This window comes from Phalacrocorax carbo, chromosome 2 (genome assembly GCF_963921805.1).
Source record: "Phalacrocorax carbo chromosome 2, bPhaCar2.1, whole genome shotgun sequence".
Classification (NCBI taxonomy): domain Eukaryota; kingdom Metazoa; phylum Chordata; class Aves; order Suliformes; family Phalacrocoracidae; genus Phalacrocorax; species Phalacrocorax carbo.
This window is the reverse complement of record NC_087514.1, coordinates 120,110,663-120,123,789: the sequence shown is the minus strand read 5'-3', so window position 1 is coordinate 120,123,789 and position 13,127 is coordinate 120,110,663. Positions and strand designations below refer to the sequence as shown.

The following is a 13,127-nucleotide window of genomic DNA, read 5'->3' as shown; positions in this document are numbered from 1 at the left end:
TATGTTTGATAAGGAATGCAGGCTTAAAATTTTCAGCAAGCAGTAGTGCATAGGGTATGGCATTAAACTGGAAGGGTTCTGGGTTGGGAGCTGGCACTGCTTCTGGTTCTGCACTTCCCAGGCTCAATTCCTCTTGGAGCAGCCACACCAGCAGCCCTGGAAACATTCCCTTGCCTACAGGGTAAACCCCGATTCAGGGGTGGCAGATTTCCTTTGGGGGGTCTCTCCCAGCCGGGTTCAAAATTGGAAGAGTTGCCCTGAAAGCACAGCAGCCCCGGTGTGAGAGGAGTGAAACACCCTCAGAAGGTCACGCTGCCGGTAGCAAAAGGGACCGCATGGAGCAGACCACCGCTATAGCCACCCGTGATTGCGTTTCAACACCGTACCCCCGCCACCTGCTTTCGTTCTGCTTTTAACCTTTCCAGCCTGGCCCCCTAAATACCGGCCTTCCCCTTTCGGCGCAATTACGGCTAATCCAATCCAGCCCGTGTAAAACCCTGCCCCTAATCCCCCCCGCAGCCGCTCCCCGCTGCCGCAAACAGCGGCTCCTCATTGACATTCGCTGCCCGCGCCTCGCCCGCCGCCGCTCCGCGCCCCCGCGGCGGGGCCGCCGCCTCCCCCCCGCTCCCCGCCGCAGCCGGGGCGCCTTCCCGGGGAGGCCGGGCCGCCGGGAGCCCCGCCCGCCCCCCGGGGGAGCATCACCGAGCGGCGGTGCCCGCAGCGCCGCTCGCTCCGCAGCGCGGGGGGAGCCGCCGCCGACCGGCGGAGGTAAGCGGCGGGGGCTCCTTCTTCCCGGGGCGGGCGCCGCTTCCCGCGGTCGGGTTCGGCTGCCGCCAGCTCCGGCGTGAGGGATGGGGATGGCGGGGGGAGGATGGGGCTCCGCTTCTGAGGTGCTTTTGCTTATCGGTTTTCTTCTTATCTTATGAAATGTGATCTGAAGCGGCAACTGCCTAGTGGTTTGCGCTGATAGTTTAAGAAGCATTGCGTTGTAACTGTCCTCCTGCGCCTTAGTGGGCTCGGTTGTATGTGAATAAGCAGTTTCTGGGGGTAGGCACGGCGTGAAAATCGCGTCTAGATGATTCCCACTCTTTTTGAATGGGGTGGGAGCTGCGAGGGAAGGTGACATTAGTATCTATCTTTACATGAAGGCATCGTATCTCTTGTAGAAGGCAGGATATTGTTTGGGTTTGTTTTTTTTTCTTAAGCAGGAACTATAAGGCGCTTGTCACGACCAGCGAGCATATGTTTGCTGAGATGCATGTTGGTAATATACAACCGAAGGCACGAAATTGCTCCATATCGAAAATGCACCGGGAGCCTGTGGCTTGCATATTGTATTTACAGTAGAACGCTGCATGAAAGACAGCATCCTTTTTTTTTTTTCCCCTTTTTTTAATACAGATCTTGAAGCACAGCCAATTGTAAAAGCCTGTTGTAGTACTGTGATAGGCAGTACCTTTTATCTAGGCAGTTTCCGAGAGATAGCCTTCATATATTTCTCTCAAATAAGAGGAGGGGCCAGATGACTGTTTCAGGAAAATATTTTAAAGCACAGATTGACTAGGTGGGTTTATAACAGAGATAAAACAGCGATGGATAGGTACAGGTTGAACTGATTTCTAGAGGAAAAATTGGGAAGGAAACTGAACTATGTTGTGAATAAATGGCCGTGCTTGTGCAGCAGAACTAAGAAATATATAATCTAATAGAGCAAATCCACCTCTCAACTGCAGAAAGCAGTCGGGCATTCAAGGTCTATGGAGGGAGTCCTTTATATGGAGAGGCTTCTGTGGAAAAAGGCGCTAATTAAAGCAAGTAGGATCAGTCCCTCTGTATCCTATTGACAATTTAAGGTTTAAAAATGACCCTTTGACTGCCTCAGGAGGTAAATCAGCAATGGGAATGTGGTTCTGATGAATGAGGCTGTCATTTTACAGCTGGCTTTGGGGGGAACGGGTGGGGGGGAACACATGACAAAATAGTAGATGAAGGAATGAGGTTCAAAAGCAAATTTAAAAGAAGCTATAATTTTCTCCTAATGCTTTGCAGCAGTGCCTCTGGAAAGCAGATGCAACTGTTCAAATCTACATTAAGTTCTGACTTATATTTGCAGAATGATTTTAACCAGATAAATTGCAGGAATCGATAACAGTATAGTAATAGTGACACTACCTGTGTCTGAAAATATTGTAGTGACTTTACTTTAAAACTGTATTAATTAGACCTAAATCTGCACATGCAAGCAAGTGGCTATTGCCTACTGTGGTCTTGTCCCAGAGTGACCTATTCTTGCCTAGTTCATGTTGCAGACATAGTGTAGGTCCTAATCATAAAGTAAACATTGATGCAGATGCAGTGGAATTGTTATGGTAAATTTCTTACCAGCGTTTCTGGTTGTGGTGGACCATGCTAATCAACTGTGTGAACACCATCTATTCCTTTAAAAAAAATATTTGCTACTTCTGAGGATTTGGAAACTGCAGAAATACCTTTAATCCTATTAGGGCTGATGGAATTTACTCTAACCTTGTAAACTGATGTTCTCTAGATTAATGCCAGATATGGAATAGTTTGAACTTTAGTCTTTCCGCTGGAGAGATTAAAGAAAGAGGGAAGGCAATTACAAGTGTTACAATGGTAGAGATGTAATTATGTGATTGTATACAGGATCCACAGTTACAATAGCATAATGCAGAATAAAATAACACTCAAGCTTATTATTGGCAAAGCCTTTTATTTCTGCTAATAAAACTGACATGCCAATATAATGCTACAATAGCTGCAATAATGTGCATATATTAAAGACATTTTATGTATTGACACTGACTGCCTTAAAAAGTTTGAAAACACTGGGCAATCTTTCCTCTCCTGGCAAGAGGAGGCAATATTCCTAAGTGCTTGTGCTGTAGCATTTGCTCTAGTGTTGCCTTCCCTTGGAGGTCTTGCCAGGGCTGAGTTTTTGCCTTAACAGATAAGCTGGATCGGCACAGACTGCTTTCCTTCGCAGCCTGCAGCTGCCCATAACAAGAGTTTAGCTAAGCTGAATCCCTCGGAGGGCATGCAACAGACCTCAGCTGCATCAACAAAACCCAACCAACCCATGCTCCCGTCTAGCTCATTGCAGGTAAATTCTCTCAGAATTATAGCTAGACCAGAGGTTTTGGCCATGCTGTAAATTGGACTAATGAATTGCCAGGTAAATAGAGGCAATTAATGTACACACAAATTCCAGTGTCTGTCCTTGCAAATGATTTATTACGGCCAGAGGTAATGTATCTCTGTAAAAACTTTCACTGAATTGTTTCATGGCATCCTTGTTTGTGGAATATATGAACTGGTATGCCTGGATGTATTTACTAAACAACTAAATGAATTAATAACCAACAAATGTATGAATGGATACTAAGTTTTTGCATCCAAAGCTCAGCTGTGTGGTGGAGCACAACTAAAGACTATGCGGTGTCCATAACAGATCCCCTTTGAGTGAAAGTGTGTGAATGTACAACTGTGATACTGAAGATGGTTAACTTAAAATCAGCAGAAATTAAAGTGAAGCAAAAACTATCTTGTCTAATGGTTTCCTTGGAATAATTCAGGGGATGACAACACAGTTACTGTGTGGCAACTGCAAATAACTCAGCTGGAGGCATGTGCTGGCCGCAGTAAATGTACAAGATAGGAAAAATGAAAATTGCTGTTAAGTTTCCAACTTAACATCCACAAAAAGAAAGCTTCATAGTTGATTCTCTTGTCTGACTGAAGACTGAGTTATTCTTCAAAAGAAATAGGAGTAAAACCAGATTGTAATTTGGAGCCTACTTTGTAGCCTGTTGAACTCAAGTTTGGGAAGCTTTATTTACGAGGTACTAGAACTCAGAATGTTGAGGTTAGAGGTGTTACCTATAGAACATTAATGATAGGAATATGGTAACTGTTGCAGTCAGGAGTGGTGGGTATGGGAAAGAATGATCTATCTCTTGCTTCTAGCTGACTGAGGAACTGGATTACGCAGGACACTTAGCCACCTCTTTGAGTAAGAATATAGTGTATCTCTGCTTGATGCTGGGTAGTCCTTGCCACTGATTACAATATATGTAATTCATAGTTAAAGCACGTATTGTCACCTTTGGTTTGTTGCTGGCATTCCCTGAAAAAAGTATATGAGCTGGCACACCTACCAGTTTTCCTTTGCAAAGGTCTTTGAGCACTGGGTAAGGATCTAACTTGTTCTTTATAATGGGAACAAATTCTTTATGCTCTCTGATCATTCCTTCTGCATCAGAAGACAGGTTTTATCCAGTATGCTGTGACACCAAGGAAGAGATTTGCTAACTAAAATTGCTTTGGCAGTCTCCTTTTGGGAGCACGATATAAAGGGCAAAACATAAAAGTAAAGCTACAAGTGGGTGATGCATTAAATGTTGCAAGCAGAACTACCGATCATACTGCAAGCAGCAGTGACCATTGGAGCTTTTTCTGCTAAGAAGCACAGAAGGTGTTGTCTGAGTCTGAGAGTAAGGAGCATCTCTAATATCTGGTTTAATTTTCAAAGTCATTGTTTCATCAGTCCATTCCATCCATATAGTGGAAACCTCAAACGAAATTCTTGTCCCACTGTTCAGGATCAGGTTTTCAACATAACCATGTCAGTAGCGTACTCGCTTGAAAACAAAAAAAAATAATAATTGGGGAACAGGCCTCTGTTTACAGGCTCACACAACGGCTGAGGTTGCAGGGACCTCTGGGGCTTGCCTAGTCCAACCATCTGCTCAAAGCATCTAGAGTAGGCTTTATGGGGCTGTGTCCAGCTGGGTTTTGAATATCTCCAGTCTCCAGGGGTAGAGACTCCACAGCCTCTCTGGGTGATCTGTACCTGTGTTGAACCACCCTCACAGTGAGAGTTGCTTATGTTTAAATGGAATTGCTTGTGTTCTGCTTTGTGCCTGTTCTTGTTCTTTCACTGGGCACCACTGAGATGAGTATTGTTCCATCTTCTTTAATTTCCCTTCTTTGTCACAAGGGCATGCTTCTGGCTTATGGTCAACTTGTTGCTCACCGGGGCTTCCAGGTCTTTCTCTGCAAAGCTGTTTTCCCAGCCAGTTGGCCTCCAGCCTATACTGGTACCGCAGAAGAGGGAGGACTAAACAAGAAGGGAGGAAGAAGAGAAAATGACAAAGAAAAGGGGTTGCAGGATGTGAGTGTGCAGAGGAATGCAGGCAACTGGAGCCAGTATGCTGGTTGCAGCAGGCAGATTTACCTCAGCCTCATTATAATGCTATTGGGAGAAAACCACAATCTTGAATGTCAGTCCACAAGTGCTCCTATCCTTGGTAATTTAAGCGGGATTTAATGCATCGACATTAGTATGAATCAAAAAGGATGTGAGAGTTTTGTTCTGAGGTTGGTATATAGACTGCCAGGGCAGCCAGGACTCTTTCCTTTTCAGAGGTTTTTTGCAATGGCATAATTCTGGCAGCTTTGGTATGTTTTAATAACAAGTTTGGCTGGGCAGCTCATGTTGCTTTACTAAGCTCTGTCTGTTAAGGCAGGCTTTTCCAGGAAGGGTCTTTAAGTAAAGCATCACGATGCTTCAAAGGAACAAACGTGTCTTTTCATAAAACTACTAGTACAATCGATTAGTTGTGGAAGATATGGGGGAACCAGTGGTGAAAGATGCCTCTATGGTCACTTAAAGCATCACTGGCATTCAGATTGTAATCCAGCGGTAGTCCTCTAGAGTCGATGATGCAGGACTACATTTAGGAGTCCTTTTTGATGGTCCTAAAATGCAGGTCGTGCAGTAAGACTGATTGTGGGGGTTTCATAATAGATGTGTGCACGTACATGTGAGCATATAACTTTTTCATATTTGGAAGCAACATTGGTGTATTGGGAGTTTTTCATATCTGAGAAATAGTTGCAGCTTTGTCCTTATCATTGGTCTAGATCCACATCCTCTGTAAATAGATCAATCAAAATAAATAGAGCAGTACCTGCCTGCCCTTTGTGTACCTTGCCTGTTAGGTTTTTTTCATCCAGAAGATTGAAAGTCACCCAAGACACATAAAATAGAGGGGTCTTGCTTGATCAGTGGCGTTCCTATTCAAAGACTTCAGAGGTGTGATCTGTGCGACCTGTGCTAAGCTGTTAAAGCAATGGCTTATAGCATGTTCTGCAACTTCAGATTAGAGAAGTGCAGGTAGAATACTCTCCCTACATGAGCACACACAGAATAACTAAGATCAGCTTTTCACATAGTAAGATTTTAAGAGGTAGAACTAACATCTGTAAGTAGAGCTGAAGGCAATGCAATCACTTTCACATATTGCTAATGCTCCTTTGCTCAGCTTTACTTTTTTTATACCTGTGTAGATTAACAGTGTAACTGAAATCAGGACAGTAGCTAGTCAAGATGTATGTTATCTCTCAAACAGCACCTTTTGCTTTAGTTTCTGAGTAAATAGTTAAAGGCATATCATGTAACCAGACACTTGAAGGCACTCTAGGAGTTTTGTTAGTTAACCTGCACTTTCTGTAGTTCATGTAATCCCTGTCATTATGTAGGAAAACACTGTAAAATAATAACAGTATTATATAAAAAAGACTAGGAATAGTATACATCCAAGGTCTGAATACAAAATAATATTGTAGCATTCTATTTATAAAGGTAGATTCAAGGGGATTTCCTATTCATTTCTGTTTCTATCAGCATTTGAGCAGAGGCTGTACATTGTGAGGGTAATTAATCTTAGTGATCAACCAAGAAAAGCAGGTTTTGGTGTCTTTTCACTCTTTATCTTCTTTGCTGCTGTTGGGTCATTCCTCCTTGTTCTCCAGTGCAGGCTACCTCATATCCATCCACAGTCACATAATTGACATGGTTGCATACAGAGTCCTTATTCTATAAGAATTTGGCATGTGACAACCAATTTTTTCTGTTTAACTGTAATAACTTCTTCAGTAGTGTTGCGGGAGTGGTACATCATCAGAGTTGTCTTTACCTGCATCCAGGCATGTGTCAAAGCCTATGTCCCTTTTCTTAACCTGCTGTCTCTTCCTGCCAAGTTGAGTGATCAAGTCCATGGTTCAGTGAAATGCCTCTTTGGCCCACCATCCAAAGGAAAGCAGCCACTCACCTCCGTCCGGATGCTGCTTTCTTCAGGTCTCCTTGTTGCTACAGAGACAAGGAGATGCATTACCTTCTTACTGAGATGGCTGGCCGTGTAATGCCAGGAGAGTTGGTGGCTGTCTGTCCTGACCTACAGGCTCTGGTCTATCCAACAGGTCTGAGGTGGCAGGAGGGTTTAATGTTTTCATACCAGATTTACTTATTTGAAGATATTTGACATTACACTGGATTTTTATTTACAAGCATGATATAACAATTGTAATATACAGTGGAATTGCAATGCAAACTGATTCCCCATGTCAGTCTCTACGTGATCCACTCTCACAAAAAGGGAGGTTTTGTCCTAACTAGAGAGGTCCCAAACCATATAGTCTGGAAATGTTAAGATAGCCTGCATAGTGAGGCATTCTTAGTATTTTTTTCCTAGCAGTTTGCATTCTGATGCTTAATTTGTAAGGGTGAATGTTGCATTTTTTTTCCATGTTAAGTCCTGGCTCTCATTTTAGCCAGTACTTCTGAAGGACAAATCTTGTCCTTCACTGAAATCAAGTCCTGAAAGTTGTCAGAGGGAAGAGGAGAGTCTCCATAAGGCTATGAGTTATCTGGAGATTCAGAGTTAAGGACTCTAGGTTAATTGTGCACGTCCTTTCAGATCTGAGATCTGTCTGCATCAAGGAGGAGGCACAACTCACTTGAAACCCCTCCCAGGATCAAGACTTTTTCTGGCTCCATCAGGAGTTTCAGGTGTAAATGGCAATTAAATCGGTGCCATCAGTGTGTGACATGCCAGCTCTGCCATGCAGGAACAGAGTGTCCTTGTGTGCCACCCTTCACGGTGGGAATTTACACCAGGATGTAAGGCAACAAGTGGTTAATATAGTATAAAACATCAGTGCTGCTGATTTTTAGGCATTCTGACTGAAGTGAGTTAATTTTCAATTTTCCATGGTAAAAAGAGGGAGAGAGACAGCAGCCTAGATAAGATGTGTATACTACAAACAATATAGACATGAAGTTATACTAACATTTGCAATACTTGTAAATAGTTTCTCTAGAGAGCAGGGGCATCTTTTAAGCAGCAGCAGCCAAAATGCAGAGAGCAGCGGGTGTTATGTATCCCACTTTCTGTGTCATAGTGCTGGAGCCAGGGGTGTCTGGTGAAATCTCATAATGAAACAGTCAAATGCTTTGAGAAGTTGAACACAGCTCAGCAAAGCAGATCTGAACTAATGTGGACTGCCTGTTTGCCAGTGAACAGATAATTGCACTCTGTTTAATTGAACTTTCATGAAACTTATTTAAGTTTTTGTAAAATCCACCACGAAAATGTGTTGTTCCATTGGGTCCTGCATACGGGGGATCAAGATATTGGGGATGGGGAGGGGTATTTGTCAGGTACACAGGTAATGCTCTATATGCTGTAGAGTCTGCAGTGGGGAGTCAAGCATATGTGACTCCCTCATAACTGTCACTGATGAAGACTGTAGTGCCTAAGCAGAGAACCTGTTGCTTGGTTTTCAGAGGTCCTTTTGGTTTGAATGACCAAATTTAAATACCTGGAAGGCCCTGCAGCTATAGACACATCTGAGGAGTCTCACTGTGATTCCCTGAGTAGCTCTACCAAAAAATCCCTCTGCCTAAATTTTCCTACTGTCCCACTAATTCACTCTCCCTCTGAAAATCTTTGAACAGTGTTCACAGTTGGTTTTTTTGGAAGCACTTTTTTCCTTTCTGTTAGCTTAATTGCTGAACATAAATCTTGGCCACTCTGTCAACCTCCAGTTTCTCAAATTAGTAGCATTCCTATGCCTGGTCTAGTATTTAAATGTAACTTAGTCTCTTCCCCCAAGAAGCAACCTTTAACAAAGAAATTGATAATTCAGAGGTGCAAGCTTTGGCTTTTTTTTGTGTGTTTTCATTTTTGAATTTCATAAGGTAGGAGCATGTTCTCAAATATATAGGTTATACACATATGGAATGTGATGTTCTGGAAAGTCTGCAAAGGAATCCTTAAGAGTCGTCTTACATTCCCCAGAATCAATAGCCTACAGAAACATTGTGGTCTGCAATCCATTACACTGAAAGCTCTGGAGAGCAATAGGAGCCACATGGCACAGAGCTATATATATTTAAATTTAATGCCTTGTAGAATGAGATGATTAAACATCTTGGAATAACGCACCCACTTCTGTGAATTACAGGTTGCACCGGCTGGTAGACTAAAAGTAAGAAAATAAGAACCTGGAAGAGTTGCTATTACCAGGAAGATCTGAACCAATGGACTGTATGGATATAGATATGTTTGAAGGCATCTGCTCTTCCCATTACAAGGTAAGATAAAAATGGATTTTTCTGCTGGTTTTCTTTCTCGTCAGTGCAGTGCAGCTCCATTTTGTGGCACTGCCCAAGATGGCGATACAGGTGTTCTCCAAAGGTTGTCCAGTCTACTGGCTCACTGCTAATAACTGTGGCCTACAATTAATGTATTACTGGACTATATTTGGACTCCAAAAGGCCTCAGCTTGTAAAAGTCAAAGACAAATGTGGGTCCTCAGGGCCTGTAAAACTCAAAATTTTAGTATGTAAAGTATCTGTTCAGGTAGCCCTACAGGTTGTCTATTTTTAGCATGTGCTAATAGGAGACCTTCCCACTCACCTAAGGCATCTTTTTTTATGTGCTTATCAATTGTTGCAGATTGAAGTTGACTTGAAACCTGTACTTCTTAGTGCAGGATCTTAATCAGAAGAAAATGTCTCTAAACTGGATGCTAGAAATGTCTCTAACTGGAGACGCAAGTTATGCCATGTTCTTTGTACAGTCTTAGTGTTCTTTGACTTTCAGGATTGTTATACAGTTTGTTTACAAAAATTGCTGCATTTATGTCTATCTATTCCAATAAAAATTAATTACATATTTTCGTAAGCTGAGGGTGGCGGGGAGCTTTATGCATTTTCTTGGCATCTTTTGCATGATGCTTGGGTATTCTGTCACTTATTCTGAATGGTGCTTTTACTGAGTTGTTTTCAGGGAAGGTACAAAATGCAGTTTTTTCAAAAACTTATTTGGAACTGGTAAAAACGCTTGGGAAAGACATGAAGCACACTAATTTTAAAGTAAAATTTTTCATTTCCGAGATGGTGGTAGTTCTGCCTGGCTGGGGAGTGGCTCTGTGGGACTTCATCGTATTCTAACAATTCTGATCAATACAAGATTGCTACAGAGCAAATGCAAAACCCCACCAGCTCTGTGTCACTAAGAAGCTCAAATCAGGCAGCTGTGCAGCTGCAAAAACTGGTCTTATTGGGTGTCTGCTTTAACCCAGAGAGGGCTTTCAGCTGAAGTCAGTGTGACACTCCATTTCTCAATTTTTGCCAGCCAGGGTTAAATGATGAGGGAACCATCTGTGCTGGGGCAATGTACTGCCATTGCTTGTATTCTGTAGAGAACTACTTGCCCAATAGTGTCCAGTGTTATCAGTCTGCCATTTTCACAAGCATGAGATACACTCCTCTCATTCTTTTGTGGAGAACTAAATTGAAGAGATCCTCTTAGTAAGGTGGGGAAGGTATCAGGCTGTGGCACTGCATCCTGTAGAAACAGTAGGTGCTCCCTTGTATGCTGAAATAACAGGAATGAAATGTGTGAAGTACGTAGAAAATGCAAAGATACGCAATAGCAAATACAATTTACAAGCAAAACCACATTCAAACTCTTGAGTACTTGGGACATTCCAGTAACTTTCCATAACTGTTGTTACAAAGGAATGTACATAGACCATAAAACCCTGAAAGATCTGGTCTAGATAGCAGGCACTTCTCTGAAGAGTTTTATTTCCCCTCCCAGGTGCTTGTGTGACCCCTGGTGTCCACACACAAGTGCTCCAGTGGAATCGGTATTGCCACCAGTTATTGCCAGCTTCCACAAGTATAAATACTGGCCTAGTCTGTGCTTTCATGCTTGAGCATCTTTACACTTGCATGTTATGAAATCCCCGGCTTTAGTGCAAATGCCTAATATAATGGGGTGGGGAGGGGAATGACAGCTTTGGTTCTGCATATGTGAAATGAGAATACCATTTCGTGTTGCCACCTTGCCTGCTTTAATCATGTCCTTCTCTGCATCAGAGCTTCTGAGTTTGTGCTTCTTGGCGTGGGAGGGAGCCCAGCCTTCGACAGGGCCTCTGGCTGTTGCGTGGCAAGTAATCCTTCCAAATAGGATTTGCATTCTTGCAGCAGCCATTCTGGGGATAGAGGAAATGAATACGTGGAGGCAAAGTCTGCTTACACAGAGAGAGCTGAAGTTCAGCCATTCAGAACATGAGTAAATAACAGAGTTGCACATAAATTGAGTCCTATCTGAAAAGAACCAGTACTAGTAGCTAAGAAAAATGTACAGGGTCAGAGTTTCTACAGTGTCTTAGTTAACTGGATTTATAGGCACTTATTCACAGCAAAAATGTTGTTAGAGCCCCAGAGTTGCTTTGTTAGTTTTCATTTGCCAAAGGCTGTCATCCCTGCAGAGTTGTCATGTGGAAATGTGAGCTTGCAACCCAGCTACTTCTGTGTATGGTCTCGGTCTTCGCTTAAAAGTTCGTTGCTCTTTCAGTGCTGTGTGCTCTCTGCGTTAGAGCACCTGAGATGGTCTACTATAGTGACTCTTCCATTTGGGATGACAGCCTGCAGCTGTAGGATAGAATACATAACTGGAGGTAATAGTGGCTTAAATCAAAGCCAGACCTTAAATCCCTGAACTTCTATATTGTCGGTTATTTGTGGGCATTATTCTTTATAGCCTTCTAGGTATGTGTATCCTTTTTTGGCTGAGAAATGATTGAAACATCAAACAAAGCTTAGGAAGTTAAGGAACAGACTGCAATCTGGTTTATGCCCAACACAGGTATTCCAATATTAACAGAAGCTATGTGAGTTTCAGTTAATTTTTTTAGCAATCTGTTTTAAATGAAAGCCTGAAGAAGCACCTGAAAAATTCTGGGAAGTCATGTTTTGGAAAAGTTCAAAACTGAATAAAACTTTTCTTCAGCTCACCAAAATGTTTTGTAGCTCTTGGTTCTTTCTGTGCAGAACATAAAGATGTGTTTATTCACTATATTGAAGCCCTCGTAACTTATAATTTAAACATTTTAAAACTTAAGGATAGCTGAATCAAAACCAGTTCATTTTGCTAGGAGTTCACAGGTCAGTGAAAGATTTCCTTATAGTTAAGCAAAATCAATTAATTTTATTTATGACTTAGTCCTGTCTTTCTCTGTTCTGGTGCACTGAATTTGATGTTCCTGTTATTCACTTTCACTAAGAGTGCTGAGGGACCCCAGGTGTTGATGAGGCCTCAGTTGTGCTGGGTCCAGCAAAAATTGCAGAAGCACCTTTCTGCAAAGAGTAAATGATCAGAGAGGCAAGAAAGATTAGATGGGTTCAGACCCAGTAGCACAGGGGACAGAGGGGCATTTACCAGCATCCTAAGCAGTGGCTTTAAGAACCTGCAGGCATCCATTTACATATGCAAGTCTCCAGCCTTGAGGTGATTCTGTTTGAAGGTGGTGGAGAATCAAAGCATTTCATCCCTGTAAGTAGGGAGGGATCCAAAGAATTGCCCATAATGTCATTATAATACTCCCTCCATGCTGTTTTGACTTGAATAAGAGCAGTTTGATTTAAATCAACTCTGAAATGGGAGCAGCTTCTTGGCAGTGGGGGAAGCCTTTCCCTTTTGGAAGTGAGGGTGACATAGAGCTCGCCTGTCCTGCAGTGTAACTTGTCCTGACATTTGCTGGCACAGTAAGTTCTTACTAACTGCAGTGACACTTGCCCTGTGTGACATAATTCGAAACACTTTTCATAATACTTCTGCTTGAACTGAAAGCAGCCAAACTGTCTTTTCTAATTTCAGCCCTCTTGATTCCTTGTCCCCCATGATAAGTTCTGCTTTGCAGTGTTTCCCAGCACTGCCTGAAGTAAAAAGATGAGATAGCAGCTAGCA

The 13,127-nt window shown here is 42.6% G+C and overlaps 1 protein-coding gene across 1 annotated transcript in view; it reads left to right on the top strand.

Moving 5' to 3' along the window:
* Positions 1 to 573: 573 nt before the first annotated feature.
* The window catches only part of TMEM108 (transmembrane protein 108), a 169,549-nt gene continuing 156,995 nt past the window's right edge, over positions 574 to 13,127 (top strand). Inside the window, exons 1-2 of the mRNA XM_064444120.1 lie at positions 574 to 768; positions 9,331 to 9,460. The gene's annotated coding sequence lies outside the window, so the exon portion shown is untranslated. The remainder of the gene's footprint in view (positions 769 to 9,330; positions 9,461 to 13,127) is intronic.